The sequence below is a fragment of the Miscanthus floridulus genome, chromosome 15, assembly GCF_019320115.1.
Source record: "Miscanthus floridulus cultivar M001 chromosome 15, ASM1932011v1, whole genome shotgun sequence".
NCBI lineage: Eukaryota > Viridiplantae > Streptophyta > Magnoliopsida > Poales > Poaceae > Miscanthus > Miscanthus floridulus.
The window spans coordinates 78,776,705-78,804,454 of NC_089594.1; the positions used below are offsets into that span (position 1 = coordinate 78,776,705).

The window sequence follows — 27,750 nt, forward strand, 5'->3', positions numbered from 1 at the left end:
TTATGAAAGGCCGCTCATATCATTAATCGGAATACCCTACCAATCTCCGTTTAGCACAAGTATTTAACATATAATTTTCCTCTAAAGCAGGTTCCGCGTAAATAGGAATGGACAGCCGTGAGATATTGGATATGGAGAACAAGCTTCTGGATCCGACCGCAGAAGAACCAATTTCTCTGCCCCTAAACTTTTTGAGATCGATAACAAATTGTTTTAGCAATGAGCAAGAACTCGGGAGGGGTGGGTACGGAGTGGTTTACAAGGTACCTATGATGAATTCTTTTTCGCTCCAACTTACAAATAAATGTTGGCAGCCGTAACTAATGAACGGATCAACATCACAACTATTCTATGAAGGGACTTCTCCGCCCGGGCGATTCATTTATTGCTGTGAAGAAGTTTCATGATAGTAGTGATGTAGTGAATGGTGATGAACAGTTCCAGAAAGTGGCCACTTCTCTTATCAAACACCCAAATGTAATACAGCTTCTAGGCTGTGCTGAATCAAAGGGGGTGATAAAGAAGCAAGAGAACGGGAAACGTGTTATTGCTTACGAACAGACAAGAATTCTCTGCTTCAGAGTATATGTGTAATGGAGGCCTTAATAAGCATCTTTCAGGTACGTTTAAGAAACACGGGATGACGGACATACATTTATCATCTCCCTATTTTTTTCTCATTTTCTCAAGTTTAAATTGTTAGAACACACCTTGAGTCAAAATATCTTAGATTTAAACAAGTATAGTATACAATAAACATCTTAAATAAATAAATATATTGCCTCAATATTTATAGTACTAAATAAGATCCATCATGAAATATATCTTGATAGTATCTCTATTTGGTGTTATAAATGTTGATAGTCTTCTTTATAAATTTGGTCAAACTTAAATTGACTATCTAACTAGAATAACTTTGTTTTTGGACGAGCTAGAAACTAGATATTACTATTACTGCTACTCAACCACACAAAATGTGTTTCATTGCTCTTCTTATTAAGCATGGATGACAAGATTAATTATGTCAAGAAAAAGTATATCTACAGATGAATCTTCCGGTTTGGATTAAGGAAATTTGCCACGGTTTGGATTTCCTTCATGGGTGTAATATTATTCATCTGGATCTTAAACCTCAAAATATATTAATGGATGCTACTATGATGCCAAAAATTGCGGATTTTGATTTGGCAAGGTTGTTGGGTGAACAAAAATCGCAGACTGTCACTAATACTGCAAATCCCCCCGGAACCAGCACTACGTAAAAGACGATTTTTAGCAACGGTTCGATTTTTTTGTAGGGGCGGCTGGTGATGGAGCCAGTTGTGCTCGAAGTTCATCCACTTGTTTCTGAAGACGTCTCTGCGCCCTCTGAGATGCACGCAGTTCTCCTTTGACTTCATCATCCACTCCCTGCATAGCGTGGACATGCTGCACCGTTGCCTCCAGAGTTGGGTCATTCTCTGGTGGAGCCAAAACCTGCCAAACACTTTCATGATCATTTCGAGGAAGGAACCTGAAGCGATCCTCCCTCATGACCTCAAAGCGACGACCATGGTAGTGGATGTAGGCATTCTATGCTGCATCCTCCATGCCATCCAAAGCATGGGCTCTCCTGGCAGGGGCACTGTGGATAGTCTCCACCTCATGTCCATTAATGATATCATTCCATGCGGTGACCACCAGCTCTACCTTCCAGAAGGTAGCCTCCAGTGGGTGCTTGTACTCGGCGCAGTGGTAGCTGATGGAGGCGTGCAAGTCGGGGAAGTAGTCGCCCAGCACGTGGGTGAGGAGAGTGTGGTAGTAGGCTGTCTCTGGAGCTGGCTTGAAGTAGTACTTGCACTTCCAGCCAATCTCCTCGTCCTCCACGGGGGCAGCTGGGGAGGGTGCAGGTGTAGGAGAAGTAGCCGTCGACTCCTCAGGTGTAGCTACCACAGGATAGACGGGCACGGCGACTGGTGTAGGAGTAGGTGTAGGCGTCGGTGTAGCCATCTCCTCGTCGTCGGAGATGATCACAATCTCCCTCTCCGCCGGTGGGGCACGCGGGGTAAACATGGCATGATATCCGGCGGTGCTGAGTCGAGTAGTCTTCGGATTATGAGACATCTATAGATTTAAAGTGAGATGAAATTAGAATCAACAATTTTAAATAATAGATTAAGGTATGAAAAGCATAAATGTTTTAATAAAATAACAAGAATAAGTCAGTAAGCAAGAAACCAGAGGAGCAAAGATGCTAAAACGACCATTTTCTAACTAGGCTTGCGTCCTACAGTCAACACGGCTCTGATACCAATTTGTCACACCTAATTTTAAGGATAAAATTGAATGCACAAAACTCGTGTGTGCCCAGGAAACAATCACACACACAAGCTGACAAATTACATAAAGTATCATCATGGTGTCTCATACATCAGAGTTATAATAAAACTTAGTCTTTTACATCACAGCGGAATAATAAAAAGATAATAAAACTCTCATGGCCGTCATCACAGGGAAAGTCAACTGGTTGACCACAAGCCTAATAATCCTCCAGGAAATCCTCATACCCGTTGTCATCTGTTACCCATCCGGGATTTTTATCCAAGTAAAGAAAATAAACAAGTGTAAATACATTCCGTACTTAGCAAGCTAACATGGGGTTATGAAGCTCAAAAAGGGTAGACTCTGGTTTACTGCAGTTAGCATTTTTAATAGGTCAAACTTTTATTCTCAATTATTATCAAGTTATGCTTAAGCTCCCATTTAATTCCCATAAGAACAAATATCAGGGTCAGGTGTACCATATATCATCGTTGAACAACTTTAAATGATCATCAACAATTAAACAGTTATTCTGTGAGTTTTCCGGGCCGCTCGTAACTGTGAGCACGGCTGTTATAACAGTTTGTTACCCTCTACAGAGGTGGTGCACATTCACCGTGAGTCGTGATCCCCATATGCCCGGGTTAATTACTCCCATATCACTACCAAGGTGAGCGGGCAGGGTACACTATGAAGCCATTTCATAGGTTTCCCTAATAAGTTAGGGCCGCTAGGTTTCCTTGGCAGGCAGATGTAGGGACCCCCCTTTCCTATGGCACAAATCCATCGCGGCTATACTCATAGGAACAGAGGCAGCCCTATACCCAAAGTGGCAAGCCCCATTTGCGCCAAAAAGGTAACCTCTAACTAGTTAGGAAAGATCCTATTACTGAGCTAAAGTTAGAGCCATATGACTCTCCCGGTTGCACTGTCAGTCCTAGCTTTTGCCGACAGATAAGTCCTTATGGAGGGCCGGGAGCAATATGAACAAAGGTCATTTGCACTTTCACCCTATGGAACAGTTGTTATAAATCATGTTACTCACTTTGTTCCATAGTATCATTCATCAACGTGTATGTCAAGTTTAGTTAGAGCACTAGCAATCTACCCATATGCATTTGACCCATAGGAGACAAGGAACATGATAAACAATCACTAGGATGTCCTTACGGGTATCAAAATTAGACACATGCAAATGAGTAATTGATTAAAGTGAAATAGGACATCAAGGAAGGCCCATGTTATACTTGCCTTGGTTCACAAACTCGTGCTGGTCCTGCTGGTCGTCGAAGAGTTCTTGGTCTCCAACATTTTCCTCACCGTCTGAACGCGACCAACACAGCAACATACAACATTCCAAAAGCATTCATGCAAAGCAAACATTCCTATCATTAGAATAGTACACCAACAGTATTGAAATCAAGATAAAATGTTTGTAAAACTAATCTACGTCTCGCTACGATCACGTCAACGCGAAGTTCACGAAAAACGGAGCTAAAATGCGAAAGTTATGATTTAAACGGGTTTTTCTGTAGCCATATATTTAATTAAATCTAATCATGAAATTAAAAAGTTCCAAACTTGACTAACAGTGGCTCCAACATGTAGCTTATGAAATTACGAAGCTAACACGATTTGAATGGATCAATTCGGAGCTAAAACGACAATTTTATAAGCGAAACAGTTCAAATGGCATTTCTGTAAATACTGAAAACATATTTTTGACTTAAGCCGTGGAGTTTACGCTTTCCAAACGGGATTGCGCATTCAGGAAATACGCTTTGGTCTGCGGGTTAGGACTTAGAAAAATCCAGGGACTCTTTTGAAAAACCACCCGCGAAGGGGTATCTTCTAATCCTGGCCGTTGATCTCGCGATGGGCGGCTAGGATCGGCCTGGGGGGAACGGTCGGCCGGAACAGGGTCACCGGCGGCCAGGCGCCATGGCCGGCGGCAATGGACTCGCCGGAGCGCGCAGTTAGGGGCCTACGGCTCACCAAATGGACAACCGAGTGAACCGGGAGACGCGGGGGAGGAAGGGGGTCGCGGCCATGCCGTTTTGGCGGCCGGGAACGGCGGCAAGCGCGGTGGCCGCCATGGCCGGCGACCATGGCCCGCGGAGCTTGCGGCCAAGGCTCGGGAAGCCAAGAAAAACGAGAAAAAGAGATACCGGGAGATAGAGGGGAGGACGGCGAAGCTCACCAAGGGGAAAATGGAGACGGAGGCGGCTCGGAGGAGGCTGTCCGCGCGGAGGGGCGGTCGACGGATCTCGGAGACCACGGGGCGATGGTTGCGGCCTTCCTCGGTGCTCGGCAAGCGCAAAAACGAGAGCGGGGGCAGCCGGTTGCGCGGGGGGGGGGGGGGCGCTGCTATTTGAAGCGGTCGAGGCTCGAGGAGGGGGCGCTCCCACGACGCCGTTCGTGGGGCGACGGTTGCGGCCTCGCGACTGGACCGGCGCGGGGTGAGCAGGAGGTTGGGGGCGGCGCCGACAGGTGGGGCCAGGCGTCAGCGGCAGGGCACGGGGGGGGGCGGTTGCCTGGCGCGGCTGCTGGGCCGAGCGGTTGCTGGGCTGGCGACGCCGAGGCGCGCGGCTGGGCTACGGTGCCGGGCTGGGCGCGGCTGCTGGGCCGAGCGCGAAAAGGGGAGGGGGAAGGGCGAACGGGCCGCGGTTGCCAGGGAAATGGCCTGCGGGCCGAAAACAAGGAAGGGGGAGATGATCATTTTCACTTTTTATTTTCCAAACAAATTTTCCCAAAAGCATTTTCAAATAATTTTTGATTTCATTTGAACTCTAATTCAAAAACAATCATCACATGAGTAAATAGTGCAGCAGCATGTATGCATCAAAAGTTTCAAAACTTATAATTGATTTTTAATTCCCCAAAAATTATTAATTTCCTACAATTGAATGCACACTTAATAACATAATTAAATCAAATTTACTTATCTTAAAGAATGAAAAATTTTGGGTGTTACAATTCTACCCCCCTTAAGATGAATCTCGTCCTCGAGATTCGGGTGATTGCTTACTCAAATAGTTGGGGATAAGTCTTTCTCAGATCATCTTCTCTTTCCCAAGTAGCCTCATCCTCTGTATAACGATTCCACTGCACCTTGCACATCTTTACTGTTCGGCTTCTCGTAACTCGTTCGGCAGTTTCCAAAATCTTTATCGGATACTCTTTATAAGTAAGATCTTCCTTGACAACAAGTTCTTCCAAAGGAATTTGTTCTTCAGGTACCCTCAGACACTTTTTCAACTGGGAAACATGGAACACGTCGTGCACACCGGACAAACTCTCAGGCAGTTCCAACTGATAAGCTACTTCTCCACGTCTCTCTAGGATCTTACAAGGTCCTATATACCTTGGTGCTAACTTTCCCCTCATATTGAATCTTCTCACACTTCTCATTGGTGATACTTTCAAGTACACATAATCACCAATCTCGAAAGTCAGCTCTCTTCTGCGGGTATCAGCGTAACTCTTCTGTCGAGACTGAGCTACTCTCAAATTGTCTCTAATCATTCTCACTTGTTCTTCCGCGTCTCTAAGGACATCGGGACCAAACACTTGAGTTTCTCCAGTCTGATTCCAGAACAAAGGCATTCTACACTTACGTCCATACAACGCCTCGAAAGGTGCCATCTTGAGGCTCTTTTGATAACTGTTGTTGTATGAGAACTCTGCGTAAGGCAGACTCTTATCCCAACTGTCACCATACTGAAGTGCACAGGCTCTCAACATACCTTCCAAAATCTGGTTGATCCTTTCAGTCTGTCCATCAGTTTGCGGGTGATAAGCAGAACTGAAATTCAACTTTGTCCCCAAAGATCTATGTACTTTATGCCAGAATTGCGATGTAAACTGAGTGCCTCTATCCGACACAATTTTCTTGGGAACACCATGTAAGCACACTATTCTTTCCATGTACAACTCTGCTAATCTTGCACCATTATAGGTAGTCTTGACTGGTAAAAAGTGAGCAACCTTGGTGAGTCGATCCACTATTACCCATATCGAATCATAACCTCTTTGAGTGCGGGGCAGTCCTACAATAAAATCCATACCAACTTCTTCCAATTTCCATTCAGGAATCTTCATTGGTTGTAGTAACCCTGTAGGTCTTTGATGCTCAGCTTTCACTCTTTGACAAGTGTCACACAAAGCCACATATTCTGCCACATCTCTCTTCAAACCATACCACCAATACTTTTCTTTGAGATCCAAGTACATCTTGGTACTTTCGGGATGTATAGAATAAGCAGACTCATGGGCCTCTTGCAGAATTGCATCACGAATAGCTTTCACTTCAGGTACACATATCCTTTTTCCAAACCAAAGAGTTCCATTCTCATCCATTCTGAATCCGGGTGCCTTTCCAAGCACTACATTCTCTGCTATCTCCTTAAGTTTTTCATCCTCCAATTGTCCTTTGCATATCTCCTGCTCCAATGTAGGCTCTATCACTAATTCCATTGCATTAGTGACCAGGCTTAAGTTGAGATACTCCATTTCAGCACACAACTCTGCTGACATAGATGTTATCTGAAGTCCATTGGCATAGCTCTTTCTGCTAAGTGCATCAGCTACGACGTTTGCCTTTCCCAGGTGATAATGCACTTCCAAATCATAGTCTTTGATCAATTCCAACCAACGACGTTGTCTTAGATTCAGATCTAATTGGGTGAAGATATATTTCAAACTCTTATGATCAGTATAGATATCACTCTTATGTCCAATCAGATAATGTCTCCAAATCTTTAAAGCATGAACCACAGCTGCCAATTCCAAGTCATGAGTAGGATAATTCAACTCATGCTTCCTTAGTTGTCTAGATGCATATGCAACCACCCTTCCTTCTTGCATAAGCACACAACCAAGACCCAAACGGGATGCATCACAATATATAGAGAAGTTCTTGCTTAAGTCGGGCAAAATTAATACTGGAGCTGTAGTCAATCTCTTCTTTAACTCTTCAAAGTTTACCTGGCATTTATCCGACCATACATACTTAGCACTCTTTTCCAACAGAGCTGTCATGGGCTTGGCTAGCTTGGAAAAACCTTCAATGAACCTTCAATAATAACCAGCTAATCCCAAAAAGCTACGGATCTCACTTACAGTTGTTGGTGGTTTCCAATTCAGTACATCTTGCACTTTGCCTGGATCCACTGCTATTCCACCATTGGAGACAACATGACCCAGAAAAGAGACTTCCTTTAACCAAAACTCACACTTGCTCCGCTTAGCATACAACTTATGTTCTCTAAGCTTTTGCAAGACCATCCTTATGTGTTCCGCATGTTCTTCTTTAGTCTTGGAGAATATTAGTATGTCATCTATGAATACTACCACAAATTTATCCAGAAACTCCATGAACACCTTATTCATCAGATACATGAAGTATGCAGGTGCATTGGTCAATCCAAAAGACATAACGGTGTACTCATATAATCCATACCGTGTAGTGAATGCTGTCTTGGGTATATCCGAGTTCCGAATCTTAAGCTGATGATAACCAGATCGGAGATCAATCTTGGAGAACACATGAGCTCCTCTCAACTGATCAAACAAATCATCTATCCTAGGCAAAGGGTATTTATTCTTGATGGTAACCTCATTAAGTGAGCGGTAATCCACACACATCCGTTGACTACCATCCTTCTTATCCACAAAGATCATAGGTGCCCCCCACAGGGAAGAACTGGGGCGTATGAAACATTTTTCTTGCAACTCTTTTAGTTGTTTCTTAAGCTCTTCTAATTCATTAACTCCCATTCTATATGGACGTTTAGCTATTGGTGCAGTTCCAGGTAATAATTCAATAATGAATTCAATGTCTCGGTCAGGTGGCATACATGGCAAGTCATCGGGGAAGACATCCAGGAATTCCTCCACGACACGATCTTGTTCATTGACTTCACCATCTAGCTGATTCACTGAGGCTGTAGGCTGAGCTTGCACTACCACTTCTACACAGATTCTATCCCCATTGAGTGATGTCACAACCACAGATTTCTCCTGACACTGAATCACTGCCTGGTGTTGTTTCATCCAATCCATACCCAGGATAAGATCGATTCCCGCTGTTCTCAACACAATAGGCTTCACCTTGAAGTCTACCCCCTTAAGGAAATGCTAGTTGAGGGGCTCCAATAAGAAGCGGGCATACTACCTCCCAGGGAATTCACTAGTATAGGGTTTTTCATGGCACACAAAGGTATGCTATACATTCTAACAAAAGCTTGGGAGATAAAAGAATGCGAAGCACCAGAATCAAAAAGTACGGTAGCAGAAACAGAGTTGACGCTGAACGTACCCAACATGACCTCAGGCGTCTCCTGAGCTGCATCAGATGACACATAGTTCACCTTCGCTGTGAGAGGTGGTCGGGCGTTGAACTTCTGATTGTTGGTCTGGTTCTGAGGTGCTTGTTGGTTCTGCTTCTTGGGACACTGATGAGCATAGTGCCCTACTTCTCCACATCGGTAACAGGCATTGGGATTGTTGGGTGCACCACTCTTCACAGGAGCATTGTTAGGCACTCCCTGGCGTGTTGCAGGATTACTAGTCTGTTGCGGGGGACGTTGATTTCCAAACTGTTGCTGATACTGAGGGCATTGCTAGAACTGGTTCCGCTGAGGATACTGACCACGGTTTCCCTGGTGAGTTGGTCCTTGATTCCTCTGCTGGAAACCTTGCTGGGGATAAGCATGTGGGCAAGTGTTGCTTCCAGAAGCTTGCCCTTGGAGCCTTCTCTTCTTAGCTTCCATCTCCTTGCGCTTATCATCAATCACGATTGCGCGATTCACCAAAGACTAAAAGTTAGGATAAGTATTAGACATCAGCTGGAGCTGCAGTCCATCATAGAGTCCCTTGAGGAAACGGCGTTGCTTATCCTTGTCATCCGCTACATCATTAGGAGCGTAGCGTGATAGTTGTGCGAACTTGTCCCGATACTCCGCCACAGTCATTGATCCTTGCTTGAGAGATCTGAATTCTTCCTGCTTCAGTTCCACTAGTCCATCAGGAATATGGTATGACCGGAAATTGTCTTTGAATTCCTGCCAAGTGATAGCAGGAGCATTGTTGGGACGTCCAAACTGGAATGATTCCCTCCAATCCTGAGCAGCTCCTTGGAGTTGCCCGGAAGCGTACAATACCTTCTCAAGGTCGTTGCATTGTGCTATGTTCAGTTGTTTCTCCACAGCACGCAACCAATCATCGGCCTCCATAGGGTCTGTGGCATGGGTGAACACTGGTGGACGACCTTTCATAAACTCTCCACGCTTATCTCTAACCTGGACAGGCGGTGGCCCTCTTGCAGGTTCATTGTCCAAGCGCTGCATCATAGCTTGCATCAGTTGTGCTTGCATTCCCAATATCTGTTCCATGGTCACAGGTGGCGATGGTGGATTTATAAGAGCATCACACCCACGACCACGGCCTCTGCCTCTTCCTCCTCTTGCGGCCATCTGTTTTCCAACAAATGTGCAAAATTTAGGAATTTTTCTCAATTATAGAGAGCTTACAAAAGATAAGAAACAATGCTGAGAATTTTCTGGACAAGGTTCAAATTCAGCAGTTCAGTAAAACTGTTATAACTCGAGTTTTAGAGACCCAACAGAGGTGCACCAAGATTCGTTAGAAAGCTTAGGACATCATCTACAACTTTCATTTAGACCACTTTTACAGATTCGAACTCGCACATAGTCAAAAATAGAGCTAAACCGAAACTGTTCTGAGTTCCAGACAGCGCAGGAACATCAACTTGTGTCAGCTAGATCTCCCAAACCTGAACAGCTATTGATGTGATTCCAAAGACACTTGAAAGATACAGAGGTCTAGTTATCTCCACAAAAATTTCAGAATTTTTATCATCCCAGATTTCGAGTTACTAGATAAAGAACACAGGCTGCTCCAGAAATCAGCACAGCAGAGATAAGATAAAACGAAACATCTGCATTAAGATTTCATTCTAAACTAAAGTTCCAATCTAAGGAAGTTGTGGACATGCCCACAAACTCCCAGCAATCAAGCAAAATACCAAATCAACCAAGTTCACAAATCAAACATCTAATCAACCAAGTTCACAAGACCAACAAGACTAATTAAGAACACGAATCTATCGACGTGGTAATCTAGATCAAGGCACCTAACACCTATGGAGCGGTGTCAATCATGGTGAAGGAATGGTGCTTCTTCTTGTAGATGGAAGGCTGTCCCAGTTGTGCTCGAAGTTCATCCACTTGTTTCTGAAGACGTCTCTGCGCCCTCTGAGATGCACGCAGTTCTCCTTTGACTTCATCATCCACTCCCTGCATAGAGTGGACATGCTGCACCGTTGCCTCCAGAGTTGGGTCATTCTCTGGTGGAGCCAAAACCTGCCAAACACTCTCATGATCATTTCGAGGAAGGAACCTGAAGCGATCCTCCCTCATGGCCTCAAAGCGACGACCATGGTAGTGGATGTAGGCATTCTATGCTGCATCCTCCATGCCATCCAAAGCATGGGCTCTCCTGGCAGGGGCACTGTGGATAGTCTCCACCTCATGTCCATTAATGATATCATTCCATGCGGTGACCACCAGCTCTACCTTCTAGAAGGTAGCCTCTAGTGGATGCTTGTACTCGGCGCAGTGGTAGCTGATGGAGGCGTGCAAGTCGGGGAAGTAGTCGTCCAGCACGTGGGTGAGGAGAGTGTGGTAGTAGGCTGTCTCTGGAGCTGGCTTGAAGTAGTACTTGCACTTCCAGCTAATCTCCTCGTCCTCCACGGGGGCAGCTGGGGAGGGTGCAGGTGTAGGGGAAGTAGCCGTCGACTCCTCAGGTGTAGCTACCACAGGATAGACGGGCACGGCGACTGGTGTAGGAGTAGGTGTAGGTGTCGGTGTAGCCATCTCCTCGTCGTCGGAGATGATCACAATCTCCCTCTCCGCCGGTGGGGCACACGGGGTAAACATGGCACGATATCCGGCGGTGCTGAGTCGAGCAGTCTTCGGATTATGAGACATCTATAGATTTAAAGTGAGATGAAATTAGAATCAACAATTTTAAATAATAGATTAAGATATGAAAAGCATAAATGTTTTAATAAAATAACAAGAATAAGTCAGTAAGCAAGAAACCAGAGGAGCAAAGATGCTAAACGACCATTTTCTAACTAGGCTTGCGTCCTACAGTCAACGCGGCTCTGATACCAATTTGTCACACCCAATTTTAAGGATAAAATTGAATACACAAAACTCGTGTGTGCCCAGGAAACAATCACACACACAAGCTGACAAATTACATAAAGTATCATCATGGTGTCTCATACATCAGAGTTATAATAAAACTTAGTCTTTTACATCACAGCGGAATAATAAAAAGATAATAAAACTCTCGTGGCCGTCATCACAGGGAAAGTCAACTGGTTGACCACAAGCCTAATAATCCTTCGGGAAATCCTCATACCCGTTGTCATCTGTTACCCATCCGGGATTTTTATCCAAGTAAAGAAAATAAACAAGTGTAAGTACATTCCGTACTTAGCAAGCTAACATGGGGTTATGAAGCTCAAAAAGGGTAGACTCTGGTTTACTGCAGTTAGCATTTTTAATAGGTCAAACTTTTATTCTCAATTATTATCTAGTTATGCTTAAGCTCCCATTTAATTCCCATAAGAACAAATATCAGGGTCAGGTGTACCATATATCATCGTTGAACAACTTTAAATGATCATCAACAATTAAACAGTTATTCTGTGAGTTTTCCGGGCCGCTCGTAACCGTGAGCACGGCTATTATAACAGTTTGTTACCCTCTGCAGAGGTGGTGCACATTCACCGCGAGTCATGATCCCCATATGCCCGGGTTAATTACTCCCATGTCACTACCAAGGTGAGCGGGCAGGGTACACTATGAAGCCATTTCATAGGTTTCCCTAACAAGTTAGGGCCGCTAGGTTTCCTTGGCAGACAGATGTAGGGACCCCCCTTTCCTATGGCACAAATCCATCGCGGCTATACTCATAGGAACAGAGGCAACCCTATACCCAAAGTGGCAAGCCCCATTTGCGCCAAAAAGGTAACCTCTAACTAGTTAGGAAAGATCCTATTACTGAGCTAAAGTCAGAGCCATATGACTCTCCCGGTTGCACTGTCAGTCCCAGCTTTTGCCGACAGATAAGTCCTTATGGAGGGCCGAGAGCAATATGAACAAAGGTCATTTGCACTTTCGCCCTATGGAATAGTTGTTATAAATCATGTTACTCACTTTGTTCCATAGTATCATTCATCAACGTGTATGTCAAGTTCAGTTAGAGCACTAGCAATCTACCCATATGCATTTGACCCATAGGAGACAAGGAACAGGATAAACAATCTCTAGGATGTCCTTACGGGTATCAAAATTAGACACATGCAAATGAGTAATTGATTAAAGTGAAATAGGACATCAAGGAAGGCCCATGTTATACTTGCCTTGGTTCACAAACTCATGCTGGTCCTACTGGTCGTTGAAGAGTTCTTGGTCTCCAACGTTTTCCTCACCGTCTGAACGCGACCAACACAGCAACATACAACATTCCAAAAGCATTCATGCAAAGCAAACATTCCTATCATTAGAACAGTACACCAACAGTATTGAAATCAAGATAAAATGTTTGTAAAACTAATCTACGTCTCGCTACGATCACGTCAACGCGAAGTTCACGAAAAACGGAGCTAAAATGCGAAAGTTATGATTTAAACGGGTTTTCCTGTAGCCATATATTTAATTAAATCTAATCATGAAATTAAAAAGTTCCAAACTTGACTAACAGTGGCTCCAACATGTAGCTTATGAAATTACGAAGCTAACGCGATTTGAATGGATCAATTCGGAGCTAAAACGACAATTTTATAAGCGAAACAGTTCAAATGGCATTTCTGTAAATACTAAAAACGTATTTTTGACTTAAGCCGTGGAGTTTACGCTTTCCAAACGGGATTGCGCATTCGGGAAATACACTTTGGTCTGCGGGTTAGGACTTAGAAAAGTCCAGGGACTCTTTTGAAAAACCACCCGCGAAGGGGTATCTTCTAATCCTAGCCGTTGATCTCGCGATGGGCGGCTAGGATCGGCCTGGGGGGAACGGCCGGCCGGAACAGGGTCACCGGCGGCCAGGCGCCATGGCCGACGGCAATGGACTCGCCGGAGCGCGCGGTTAGGGGCCTACGGCTCACCAAATGGAAAACCGAGTGAACCGGGAGACGCGGGGGAGGAAGGGGGTCGCGGCCATGCCGTTTTGGCGGCCGGGAACGGCGGCAAGCGCGGTGGCCGCCATGGCCGGCGACCATGGCCCGCGGAGCTTGCGGCCAAGGCTCGGGAAGCCAAGAAAAACGAGAAAAAGAGATACCGGGAGATAGAGGGGAGGACGGCAAAGCTCACCAAGGGGAAAATGGAGACGGAGGCGGCTCGGAGGAGGCTGTCCGCGCGAAGGGGCGGTCGACGGATCTCGGAGACCACGGGGCGACGGTTGCGGCCTTCCTCGGTGCTCGGCAAGCGCAAAAACGAGAGCGGGGGCAGCCGGTTGCGCGCGGGGGGGTCGGGCTGCTATTTGAAGTGGCCGAGGCTCGAGGAGGGGGCGCTCCCACGACGCCGTTCGTGGGGCGACGGTTGCGGCCTCGCGACTGGACCGACGCGGGGTGAGCGGGAGGTTGGGGGCGGCGCCGACAGGTGGGGCCAGGCATCAGCGGCAGGGCACGGGGGGGCGGTTGCCTAGCGCGGCTGCTGGGCCGAGCGGTTGCTGGGCTGGCGATGCCGAGGCGCGCGGCTGGGCTGCGGTGCCGGGCTGGGCGCGGCTGCTGGGCCGAGCGCGAAAAGGGGAGGGGGAAGGGCGAACGAGCCGCGGTTGCCAGGGAAATGGCCTGCGGGCCGAAAACAAGGAAGGGGGAGATGATCATTTTCACTTTTTATTTTCCAAACAAATTTTCCCAAAAGCATTTTCAAATAATTTTTGATTTCATTTGAACTCTAATTCAAAAACAATCATCACATGAGTAAATAGTGCAGCAGCATGTATGCATCAAAAGTTTCAAAACTTATAATTGATTTTTAATTCCCCAAAAATTATTAATTTCCTACAATTGAATGCACACTTAATAACATAATTAAATCAAATTTACTTATCTTAAAGAATGAAAAATTTTGGGTGTTACAATTAGTTAGTTTTATGGATGTTTCATGTGCATGTGGATCTAGATCTAGGGTTTGGTTTTTTTATTAATTTTGTTTTTGTAAATTTATGTTTGATGAAATTGGACTAGGGTTTGTATGAAAGATATTGGGTAAAGTATAATTCTTGCTAATTGTTGTCTTTGAAATTATTTATTGTAATCAATAAATATGTATTTTAATTATTTATGGATAAATAGGCCGTTAATTAATTTTCTTTTACCATGGTGTGTTTGTATGCTTCATGTAATTATATTAGATTTATATTCATATATATCTGAAGTATATACAATTATTCTCAAGTAATTATTAATTTGTTTCATTTTTATATATATCTGAATAAGTACTCCTTTAATGTTTGTTTTGTTGTTGTTGTAAAAGATGGAGTAAAGGAACTCTTGGATGTATGGTTCGTTAAGGTTCAAGGCAGGTTTCCGTGAAAAGGTGGATAAATTTATTGAAGCCGCAAAGAAGCATGCAACGACATTGAAAGAGAATAAGGATACAATTATTTGCCCATGTAAAGATTGCAAGAACCGTATGGCATGGACAGATGTGACTATCATTAGATCACATTTGATTATGCGAGGATTTGTTGAGGACTACACAGTGTGGATTCATCATGGTGAAACGGTTATTGTTAACGACGAGGATGAGGGGGAATACGACGACGAAACCATAGAATCCATGTCCCAATATTCAGCAGAGCCTGATGCACGAATGGATTTCGAGTTTGGCAATGAACAAGGTGGTGATGCTAGTGGTTGGGATAGTAACGACGAAGGTGGTGCCAATAATGATGGTGGAGCACGTGTCGGGGATGAAGATGATTTGGAGGACATGATTCGAGCCCTTGGACCAGAGATTTTACTAAATAGCCCGAAAGGTCTAGAAAATTTGGAAAGGGTGACAAAAGCATCGAAGGAGACTGTGTATGGTGTTGAAAAGGGTTGTCCGATAAATTGGACATTGCTACGTTTTGTGCTTGAGCTGCTCATCCTGAAGGCTAAGTATGGCTGGTCAGACTGTAGGTTCAATGATCTATTGCATCTCCTGTCATGGGTGCTGCCACAACTAAACTCAGTTCCCACCAACACATACCAAGCGAAGAAGGTCATAAGTCCATTGACAATGGGGGTTGAAAAAATCCATGCATGCCCCAACCATTGTATATTTTTTTGTGGCGAAACGTTCAAGTCACTGGATAAATGTCCCCGGTGTGGGGCCAGCCGGTACAAAAACAATGACCTTTATGGTGGAGACGAAGCCTCCACGGGGAAAAAAAGGAATAAGAAGGGTACCAAAAAGGTGGTACAAGAATCTCAGCCCCCAGAGGACACTCCATTAGGCAACAATGCAAAGCAGAGAAGAATTCCTGCCCTGGTAATGTGGTACCTACCAGTGACCGACCGCTTGAGACGTATCTTCGTAAACCCTAAAGAATCCGCACTCATGACATGGTGGGATGATGAGCGCAAGGTGGATGATGATAAGATTGCACACCCAGCTGATTGTAGTCAGTGGCAAAGGATTGATGAGAAGCACAAAGAATTCAGCGATGACCCAAGGAATGTACGGTTTGGCTTGAGCACCGATGGAATGAATCCCTTCAATGAGAGGATGAGCGACCACAGCACATGGCTAGTGATCTTGACCATGTACAACATCCCAACATGGCTGTGTCAAAAGAGAAAGTACCTTCTCCTCACTATTCTTATTTTTGGCCCTAAACAACCAGGCATTGATATAGACGTATTCCTCGAGCCCTTGATGCAAGAAATGGAGAGGCTATGGAGGCATGGGGAGCAGATGTACGATGCATTCCGAAAGGAGGACTTCATATGTAGAGCAATAATATTTGTTACTACCAATGATTACCCCGCGTTGTTTGCTTTGTCTGGACAGATCAAAGGGAAGACGGGATGCTTGGTTTGCTTGGATGGTACTACATGGGTGTACCTGGATGCATCCAAGAAGATAGTTTACCTAAGAAACCGACGCTTCTTAAAGATAAGTCACAAGTACCGCAGCAAATTGTTCTTTAGATTTTATGACAACGCCCCAGAGATTGAACCCCCTCCGGAGAGACGTCATAATGGAGAACACGTGTACAGAATGGTGAAAAACATACACGTCATCTATGGAAAGAAGAATCCGGATGGGATGAACAGAGATAGAAGCACACCTCCTGTCGAAGGCATACCTTTCAAGAAACAATCGATCTTTTTTCAGTATCTGCCTTATTGGCCAGACTTGGAGGTCCTAATACCATTGATGCTATGCACGTGCAGAAGAATGTCTTTGAGAGTCTCATTGCTACCTTGATGGACATAGGCAAGTCAAAGGATGGTCTGAAAGCATGGAAAGATATGGTGCAGCTAAACATGATGCCACAGCTTCACCCGGTACCTGAGGCTAATGGAAAATACACTCTGCCTGCGGCGTGCTTCAACCTAACACTAGACGAGAAGAGAGCTATATGCACTTTCCTGAGAGGGATCAAAGTCCCGACTGGGTTTTCAGCAAATGTGAAGAAGCTAGTGTCGATGAAGGACTTGTCAATAACACACTACAAGGCTCACGATTGCCATGTGATGCTGACAATATTTCTACCTATTGCAATTAGGGCTATAAAGCCAGAGTTCTTGAAAATGGCCATCACCCGCATGTGCTACTTCTTTTCGAAGATCTCATAGAAGACGATTGGCAAGGAAGAGCTGAGTGACCTACATGAATTTGTGGTGGAGACATAAAACCAACTGGAGATGTGTTTACCTCCTACTTTTTTTTATATAATGCCACATCTCATGATTCACATGGTTCATCAAATACAGGCGCTTGGCCCTTGCTACTTGCATGAAATGTGGTCCTATGAGCGGTTCATGTCAGTTCTAAGTCGATACGTGCATAATCGAGCATACCCAGAGGGCTCCATGATAGAGGGTTACAGTACTGAAAAAGTCGTCGAGTGCTGTCAAGAGTACCTAAAAGTACAGAAAGGGATTGGTAAACCCGATTCTCGTCACAAGGGTAGGCTGGCTGGGAAGGGCACCAGTGGTAGAAAAGTGTTCATCGACCATGATTACAAAGAGGTGAGTCAGGCGCATTACAGTGTCTTGCAGAGTACACAACTGATGCAACCGTATATTGATGAACACTTGGCTATCATTATGGCAGAGAGAAATGGTCGTTCGGATGATTGGGTCATGAAACAACACAAGAAATGACTAACTACATGGTTGAAGGACCAAAACATACCGCCTGGAGAAACCATAGACTCTATTACCATCAGTAGGTTGGCGGAGGGGCCATCGAGACAAGTGACATCTTGGAATGCTTATGACATCAATGGGTATACGTACTATACCCACGCAAAGGATAGTAAATATGTGAACCAAAACAGCGGCGTTCGAATAGAGGCTCTCGATGGATTAGGGCGAAAGATCCAATACTTTGGCATCATTGAAGAGATATGGGAACTTGACTATGGAAGGGATATAACGGTGGCCCTGTTTTAATGCCGCTGGATCAAACAACACCAACTGAACGAGATCGGATTGAGAGTCCTGGACCTCGAGAATCTAGGCTACCAAGATGACCCTTGGGTGCTCACTTCACGTGTCGCACAAGTTTTCTATATGTCTGACCCACAAAGTAACCTCCCCCCAAAGAAGAAGACAAAACACGTGGTTGCCTCCGGGAAACAGCACATTATTGGAGTTGATGGCGTGGACGATGTTGAAGCTTACAATAACTACAATGAGATGCCGCTATTCACAGACTTTCCTAAGAAGATCAGTGTTGTGGAAAAGAACCTCCCCAAAGATATAATGCCATGGGAACGAAAAGGTGTCAAGGGAAAAGTCATTACAGCGGGCTAGCTAGTTGTTGAACGTGGAGTGTTTGTGTAAGTGTGTGTTTGTAAGACTTCATTTATGCATGCATATGAGACTATATATTTATGTACGTGTGTAAGACTACATATTTTTGTATGTGTGTGAGACTACATTTTATGCATGTGAGACAACCCTTTGCAACATCCAGATGACTCTATTTGAACATCTACTCTATTACTACTAAAACTTTATGAAATCACTTAACACTTTATGAAATGAAGAAATGACCAAAATAAAAGTATGAGATCTTGATGAGTTATACAACTCTTATATTCATCACCTTTACCACTGAAATCATTTAGTGTTTGAAAATCAGGTTTGAAGCTGTCATTTTCTGAAATTTAAAATTTGAATTGTCACATGAAGAAGTGATCAAAATAAAAGTTGTAGACAGTGAGGAGTTCAACAACTTTTATGTTCACGACTTTTATTGTTGAAATCATTTAAGGTTTCAAAATCTTGTTTGAAGTTGTCATTTAGTGAAATTCAAAATTACAACGGTTCAAATTTGGTCAAATGAAAATATGATCAAAATAAAAGTTGTACATATTGATGAGTTGTACAACATTGGTATTCATGAGTTTTTCATCTGAAATCATTTACTCTTTCAAAATATTGTTTCAAGTTGAAATTATTTGAATTTCAAAATTTGAATCGTTCAAACAAAGTCACATGACAAGATGACCAAAATAAAAGTTGTACATGTCGATGAGTTATACAACTTTTATGTTTACAACATTTTCATTTCATTTAATTTAAAGTCATAAAATTGTAGTCGAAGTTTTAAAATTCAAATTTATATTTTTTGTTCTTTTATTTTCTATATTGTTTTGACTACAATTGTTTTTATATTACTTTTATTTTAGTCACAATTGTTTTATATATACACAATTGTTTTTATAATACAGAATTAACAATTTAAAAAAATAAAAATATATTTCTAAGGGCGGTTGGATCAGGAACTGCCCCTACAAATGCATTTGTAGGGGCGGCTGGATCAGGAACCGCCCCTACAAATGCATTTTTAGGGGCGGCTGGATCAAAAATCGCCCCTACAAATCATCCTGTCTATATATACGAGGGCGCACGGGTGTTGTCTTCATTTGGGCGCTCTCTTCTCCCCCGACTCCGTCAGGCTGCCCCGCCGACGCCGGCCCGCGCCCCTTCCCGTCACCCGCGCGCCCCATCTCCGCCCCGTGCGCCTGCTCCTTCCCCGCACCTATGCGCCTGCTCCTCCCCGCCCTAGGGTTTCTGACCCCGCCGCCGACGCCCGCCCGCTCCCCAGTGGTTGGCCCCCGCCGGCCGGCCGCTTCGCCTCACCCGCGCGCCCCATCTCCGCCCCCGCGCGCCTGCTCCTTCCCCACACCCGTGCGCCTGCTCCTCCCCGCCCTAGGGTTTCTAACCCCACCGCCGACGCCCGCCCGCTCCCCGGTGGTTGGCCCCCACCGGCCGGCCGCTTCCCCGCACTGCCCCAGTGCCTCGGCGCCATCTGCGGCATGGGGCTCATCAAGGCGTTCCAGAGCGCCTACTTCGACAGGTACGGCGGCGGCGCCAACTCGCTCGCGTCGGGGTACTCCCGCAGGACGGGGCTCAGCGCAGAGATCATCGGCACCTTCGTGCTCGTCTACACCGTCTTCTCCGCCACCGACCCGAAGCGCAGCGCCCACGACTGCCATGTCCCGGTGAGCACCCGACCAATGCCACCGCCTCTTCCTTTTTTTCTTTCAGCTTTGTGTCTCGATCTGCTGCTACCTGCTTAGTTGAGAGTATACTATTTTGTAGCTTAAAAGTTAGCTTGTTTTAATACTTGGCATCACTCGTAAGTTGAGTCCTAGGCGAGCTTAATTAGAGCTCAAGTCATGCTAGCTAATCACATGCTCAAATCTTGGCAACGTACATGGCAGACACTCTCAAATTTCAAATCTGGCACATTACATGATTACAACAGATAAGTTTCAATCCTCCTTGCCGTTGTTGAGTTGAGTTTTTTAGGTCATGTCGTTTTTACCTTGGGCAAAGGCGCTATTACCGAGTGCACAAATTTCAGGGAAAGAACGTCACTTTTAGATCGACATAGCCACGATAATCCCCTTGTTTCCAAATCGAGTAGACCAGCACCAATGTCTGAACCTAGAAATAAGATGAACAAGTGAAAAGTAAATCCCAAGCGAAAAGGATGTTGTATTGTGCCAGTAACATAAGCAGGCTGCGAATTGCAAAAACTATAAGAATGAGAACATCTGGTTATCCATCTATCACTAAGAGTAACATGCCTAATTCCTATCGAGACTGCATATCCTAGGTAATGTCTGACTTCCAAAGATGACGTTCTTCATTCAGTCCAGAGCTCCAGCAAACCCAGTATGTTCAGTGGTCTCGCGTTCTTTCAGAATACAGCCACCATTTGCTCCAGCCTCCACGGCTCCAAGTTAGTAGTGTAGTAGTACTAGTCCAGAATCGGATCACTCAAGTACCATGCATATAAAACAGCCCAGCACGTGATCCCAACCAAGCTCCCCAGTTGTGGTTTAGATCAAACAGCGAAGAACTGCACAAGTCATGGCTGCTTTCGGGCCAACAAAATGCCGTGATGAGAGTGTCTGCCATGCTCTGTGCAGATAGTAGCTCCCCTGTTTTGATGCTCCAAATGCGAACAGTGCAGTCTTGACAGGATAAACATGCTTCATAGATTTTTTGTCGACTGAAAGTGGCAAGCTACACCTTGGTAAATTCTTTTAGCTTTATAGAAATATATGGATAGAACATTGGTACCTTGACAAATGGATAATCGACAAGAAGTCGAGAAGCAACAGATGGGAATGATTGGAGCAATCCATCATACATCTCCTTTGATGCCCAACTAGCTATAGATTCATGCATTCTGTATTGTGTTGTTAATGTCGTAGTGAGCAGTCCATCATGTAGTGATGAAGCCCTCTCTAACAAAGACATTCCTAGCCCACCTTCCATAGCCTCTCTTGATAATACTACTGGTGCAAGCTGACGGTGATCACCAGCAAGAATGAAACGCTTTCCCTATAATATAGGGATCCAACATGAGTATTTTTGGTGTTCTAACAGATGGCAGATTTTTGGTGTTGTTAGTTTCTGTAACTATTGTATTCCAGAGTTCTAGTTAGGACGATGAGTGCAAGTCTTCATGATCTGGAGGTTATTTGTGCGTTTGAGTATTGAGTGGCATTTCCTCTTCTCGTTTTACTGTGGGTTCCAATTAGGGGCACACAATACACCCCCTCAGTGCATCCTCCCTGTCTAATTAGCACTATTTCCTAATGGTATCTGTGGACTGATTAGTAGCTTTGATGAGAACTTGGGTTATTAATTGAGACCTAAGGCACTTTGCAATGATGTTTCTATACATTCTTAATAGTATTATTTCCCATCTATGAACTGTTGGTACTCGTTTCCTGCCATTTGCAACAGCTCATTAGCTCATTAATCCTAGCTGTTCTTTCATTGTATGCTTGCAGCCTTGCACTTGTTTGTTTAATTAGTGGGACTTCGATTCATCCAGTTTTATTTTTTGGGAATAAATATCTGCTGAGTAGAAATAATCCTTGCATTTATATTATTCTTCTTACATTGTCATTTGTATGCTTGCAGCCTTGCACTTGTTTGTTTATATTATTGTGGCCGGTGGCTACTAATCTTCTTTGTACTTGCTGCCTTCTCTGTACTCCTCTTCTACTACTACTCTCCTCTACTCCACTCTACTCCTCTCCTCTCCTAAGCAGCTGTTGCTTTTTTTGCTACTTCTACTACTTCCCTACTACTACTGTCTACTACTTCTGATTGTCCGATCTACTTATCAGGTTCGGAAGATATTAAGCATATGATGTTCTTACATTGTCATGTTGCTTTTTCTGGGAAGCAGCACCTGCTTTTTTTTTGCCAAATCTCCCCTCTCCTCTATTTGTTGCCACCTTTCCTATCCTCTATGTTTTGGAAGCAGCACCTGCTTTTTTTTGCCAAATCTTCCCTCTCCTCTCCTCTCCTTTGTTTTTCCGATGATGAAATCATCCAAGTCCATACATTATATGGAATATGAGCTGATGATTAAGAACTTGTGAGGAACTTGGCATCATTAGCAGCCGCCCCTACATTATCTTCTCCTCTCTTCTCTGTTATAATGCCTTGATGCTCCAAGTTCAAGATCAGATGATGTTTGACATGTTTCTGAGGCCTCTACCACTGCTACTTCTCGTTTTTTTATATATTGTTGTTTTATAGGACTACTTTGGTTTATAGACCTTTTTGATTTCTTATACCTTCTCGCGTACCTAAAGCACACTTTCTTGCATCTATTAGAACAAAGCGCGAAATAATGTCGTGGACACCAGACAGTGCAGCCCGATGCCCCGAGCATGATGAGCAGCCAACCCTTGAGGAGCAAGCACTAGAGGACCAGCTTACTCAGGAACAGTTCAATAAGGAGGTACAAAATGATCTAGAAGTGATGCTTACTCAGGAGCAGTGTGACGAGGAGGAAGGCCCCGAAGGAGAGGCTGCTGAAGGCGAAGAAGAAGAGGATGATGCTGATGATGACTCAGAAGAGGGATATGTAAGTCCCGAGGATCCTTTCCCACGTGAAGCCAGAAGGAGGCCAACAGAGGAAGATTTGGATAAGGACTTTGACCCGAATGAGGAGGTAGGGAAAAAGCCTTAGCTTGTAAATTTTGCTAAAGCTTTGGCTGTGTTACCTCTGCTAACACTTTGACCTGTCATATATACAGGTCCCTCCTGAAACTCGAAAAAGACGACGTCGACGTCCGCGACATCTCGCTAGACAAGACGGAGTAGAGGAAAGGAGAGCAGAGGCAACAGCCACAGAGACAGATCACGATGCCTCTGCTCCACGACCTGAAGACACAACCACGACTACCAAGCCTAAGAGGAAACGAGGGGATAGAAAAGGAAATCTATATCCAGATAAGGCATGATATGTGATAACGGAGGTCGGGCCAGCAGGGGAGGTCCTTGAGCCAAAGGAATTAAGAGGACAATTCCATAATGCGATCGGGGCCCTAGTAAGAGATAAATTGAACCCAGCAATCCCTAACTGAAAAGAGGTACCAGAGAACAAAAAGAATGAACTATGGGATAGGCACCTGAGGGTCAATTTAGATTTCTGGATGGTAAGCACGAACTGGTAAAAAAATGCTTTCAGGATGATGGGAGAGGTATTCCGACGTTGGAGGTCGGAGCTCAACACGAAGTATATCCAAAAGGGGTTAACTCCCTTCAAAGAGTTCGACAAAATAACTCCTAGTCAATGGGAGGAGCTCGTGGCTCAGAAGACTTCACCGGAGGCATTGGAGCTCAGTGCCCGTAACACCGAGCTGGCGAAGAGGAACAAACACCACCATCATCTAGGCCCCGGTGGCTACTATGCCAAGGAAGAGCAGTTTAGGAAGATGGACGAAGAGGCCGCAGCTGCTGGGAATATTGATGTGACGAATCTGAAGGTACACTCAAGGAACTAGATATATGCGAGGAGTACAGAATCATCCGACAGTAATCTTAAGTTTGATAAGCCGGAGACCCAAGAGGCGGTATCAAGGATACTGAAATATGCTAAAGACAAGGAGAAGGGCTCCTTCAATCCTTCCAGAGAGAGGGACGAGCTTAGCCTTGGCTTGGGAAACAAGGAGCACATAGACCGCACCAGGGGGCTAGGGAAAAGAACGACCTGGAAGCAAGGATTCGAAGAGGACAGGCACATGGCCAAGATCGGGAGACTAGTCTTGAGCTCCAAGTGAAGGCTCTAGTTGCGAAGGCGTTGGAGAAGCAAGGACTGTCTACGGAGCCACGGATATTAGTGACGCCGCCGGGAGAACTGGCATTAGTTGGCAGCCCTCCGAAAGTTCCTAGCAGCCAAGGTTCCACTACAGCCTCAACCCCCGTCGATCGCATACGGGAACCAACTAGTTGCACCTTGGTGTTTCTAAGCGGCCGACAGAACACTGTGATGGAGGTGGCAACGGGTGTGGCACATCCTCCCGGTGGCTTACACCACAATAATAAGATACCGCTGGACTACACTAGGGTCGAGGTGCATACCGTGAAGCCCGAGTTCATGCAGTGGAGGATAGACTATGCAACTCCCGAGGGGCTGGTGTTACTCGGAGACGTTATTGGGCAGTTCATCCTCTGGCACAAATGGGACATTATATTGACTGCTTCTTCGCCGCCTCCCCCTCTCCCAAATTTAGAGCGAGTTATTGAGGTTGGGGAGATATTTTCACCGTCTCGTGACCACCACGTACCTGAGATGCCACATTCTTCCCTGCCTCCTAGCGAGCATGTGCCTAATGAGATGCCACAACCTTCTCCAACTTGTACCAAGCAAGTGCATGATGAGATGCCACAGTCTTCTCAACAAGCACAACCGATACATGAACAACGAGTGCCTCCTGAAGAAGGTGATGCACAAGAAGACGAGGACGTGCCTAAATGGGAACTTCAAAAGAAGATTCCAATCAACATAAGGCCAGTTTATGTTCCGGTGAAAGACGTCTTGTCGGTGTCCAAGTGGTATTCACATGACCAGTTCAAGCCTGAGAACCAAGTTAAACAAGTCCCAGAACGGGGTTCTGAGGAGGCCGTAACTAGCAAACTCCACCAAATTACAAAGCAGTATCCAAATGTTGATGACATCAAATGGTCAAAGGATTGCCCAAAAACATATGAAAGAGGCAAGCCCTTTATACCAAACCGGGACATCCGGCGCCTACCACTTGGAATGAGAAGGTTCCATGATTGGTACTTGCGTGTTCTCCCAACGAGCATAGATCTCGTACAAGCATGCTTCCCCATCGACACATTTGGAAGCCCAGCCGGGAAAATTGTCTTTGACTTCAATGACATGCACACATGCTTTCACCTGGGAGAAATGGAGATGAATCTAATTCGCACGTGGTGCTTGTAAGTCCTTGTCCTCCCGATATGATATGAATGTAATCTTTGAATTTTGTTGTAACTAACCAACGCCGTGATTTGTAGAATACAAGTGCACATTGTCAAACAAATGCCAAGTCTGAAAGCCGGGTATGTAGACCCTCAAGCTATAGCCCAACTAAATTTTAATTACCCTAAACAGTGGACAGTGGATGCCAAAGAGCTAGCTGCTGCAAAGACTCTTCGGGAGAAAGAGCGCATCTGTACGGCGAAACTAAAGGAAGAGTCCCTTAAGGTTACGGCATACATTGCTCTGGCTTTAAAAAATCTACAACAACACTCTACTATATGGCTACCATACAACTTTGAGTAAGTTCAACTATATACTTAAAGCTTTGTTCGATATATTTTATTCGATGCAAAAGAGCTTATCTAGTTCTATGATTAAATCCATGCAGCAACCACTGGATTTGTATAGCCGTCGATGTCGGGAGGAGCATGGCATGGGTCTTTGATTCAATAGATAAGGACCCGGCGACATACAAAGACTTCATATCGATTCTCAAGACGTATACATATCGACAATCCTCATTAGCTTATATGTTTGTATACATACTTGTAACGTTCACTTATGGATACTAACAAGTTGTATTTGCTAAAATAATTCGAACAGGGCATTTAGGTTCTATGTCACTCATCATCACGGAAGGCATGATCCAGCGAGGAAGGAAAAGCTGGCTATAAAAACACTATGTGCGGTAAGTGTAACTTACTTCTTCAGTACTCCGTTACATGGCTCTCAAAAGCATTACCTAACATTTTCATATGCAAAACACACAGTGCCCCAAGCAGAGGCCAGGGAGTGTATATTGTGGATACTATATATGTTCTATGATGAGTAACACCAGTGCCTACAGGAGACACCCCTTAAGGGTAAGTTTGAACCTCTTTATCAGTAGTATAAAAACTTCGTATATGGTATGAAATACTAAACCAAAACTTGTTCTCTTGTAGTGGAGAAAAGAGAAAGGAATGAAAAAAGACCCATACAAGGATGAACAACTCTTAGAGCTCATCGGCGACCTTTGCAACTTCATATTGGACCAGATTGTACACGTCAAAGGCTCCTACCATGACCGAGAGTCTGACTTAGGTAGAAATCCTCAGTACCAACACCTTCGTGAGACTGAAAGGCTAGCTCTAGGACGTTGATAACAATGTTTATGGAATTTGTATATTAAATGATGGATTGTATATATCCTTACGAATTGGACTTGTAATTGTAGTTTATATAATACTATTGTGCTGGTAGTCGCATTCGGAATGTTGGTCGCGGGGCGTTCGGCAACGCGAACGCGGTTCGGAACGTTGGTCGCGGGACGTTCGGCAACGCGAACGCTGGATGGAATACGCGGACACAAACAGTTCTGGTCGAATTTGAGTTGTAATTTGAATTTTTTTTTGCAGGAAAACGTACTGTAGAGGCGGTTCTAGATTGAACCGCCCCTACAAACAGGTATTATAGAGGCAGCTGGCACTACAGCCGCCCCTACAAATCGATTTGTAGGGGCGGTTCGTAATACCAGCCGCCCCTACAAATCGATTTGTAGGGGCGGATCAATCACCAACCGCCCCTATAAATCGATTTGTAGGGACGACCTGGGAACCGCCCTACAAATGCATGATTTGTAGAGACGGTTCGGTAGGGGCGGCAGGCCAAACCGTCCCTACAAAGGGTTACCAGCCGCCCCTAAAAATGCTTTTTACAGCAGTGCAGGTAAGCTACACCCCACAACAAATACCGTTTGCTTTCTTAGTAATATATTAATGGTCTCAATTATGCTTGCACCATCTCAAACTCTTGATGTCTACTGCAGGGGATACATGGCACAAGAATACATAGATGGGGGCGTAATCTCAAAGAAAGCAGATATATTCAGTTTGGGTGTCATAATTATAGAGATACTCAAAGGCTGCAAGGACGACTATCCAGACTATCGCCTAAGCACCGAAATAGAAATCCAGCATTTCAAAGAGAAAGTAATAAGAAGAACTAACGGATCTTCGGCATGTGTACCATCGCTCTAGCTCACTTATTATATATGCAATTGTGTAGGTGCTCAGTAATTGGAGGAATAGATTCGAAAGATCATCGAAGTATACAGCACTGGAACTACATACCCAACAAGTAAAACAATGCATCAACATAGCCTTGGAATGTGTGCACCATGAGAAGGAGAAAAGGCCAAATTTGTCAAATATAATTGAAATTCTTAATGTAGCAGAAGAAAGTTGTGTTCGAAATGGCGAAGATTTACTGGTAGAACACCACGTATGATATCTTATATCCCCATTGAGTAAGCAGCCCTTTCTGAACTTTATTGCTTTATTTGAGTATGGAAAGTATCATAAACTTTAGAATAGGCTAATTTTGGGGTATA

At 44.7% G+C, this 27,750-nt stretch overlaps 1 long non-coding RNA gene and 1 pseudogene across 1 annotated transcript; both read left to right on the top strand.

The window, feature by feature from the left end:
- LOC136506486 (receptor-like serine/threonine-protein kinase SD1-7) lies at positions 1–27,647 on the top strand (annotated as a pseudogene).
- On the top strand, positions 25,820–26,242 carry LOC136508547 (uncharacterized). The gene is made up of 3 exons (XR_010772026.1): positions 25,820–25,878; positions 25,983–26,067; positions 26,150–26,242. It is a non-coding gene; the product is annotated as an uncharacterized lncRNA (long non-coding RNA).
- Positions 27,648–27,750: the final 103 nt, after the last annotated feature.